Genomic DNA, 234 nt, shown 5'->3' with positions numbered 1-234 from the left:
TGCTTATGATTATTTTGCAATTCTGGTAAAATTTCAGAATACCTTCACATGACTTTTATGTGGGTCTTTGTATCATATGAATGACCGAAGATTTTCCTGAAAGGTTTCAAAAGTCAGTGCATAGATTTTCAATGATTGCAGATGCATATGTAGTTTCAATAGATGATTTTACGATTTTTATTTTTAAGTCTATTTACTCAAAATTGTTCCATATTCTTTTAGGTTAACGTTACC

At 29.5% G+C, this 234-nt stretch overlaps 1 protein-coding gene across 1 annotated transcript in view; it reads right to left on the bottom strand.

The window, feature by feature from the left end:
• LOC119590859 overlaps positions 1 to 234 on the bottom strand; it is an 18,630-nt gene that overhangs the window by 17,555 nt on the left and 841 nt on the right. The gene's annotated exons all lie outside the window — the stretch shown is intronic.

This window comes from Penaeus monodon, chromosome 27, assembly GCF_015228065.2.
Source record: "Penaeus monodon isolate SGIC_2016 chromosome 27, NSTDA_Pmon_1, whole genome shotgun sequence".
Lineage (NCBI taxonomy): Eukaryota > Metazoa > Arthropoda > Malacostraca > Decapoda > Penaeidae > Penaeus > Penaeus monodon.
Note: the sequence above shows the minus strand (reverse complement) of the source record. Positions and strands in the feature narration are given on the sequence as shown.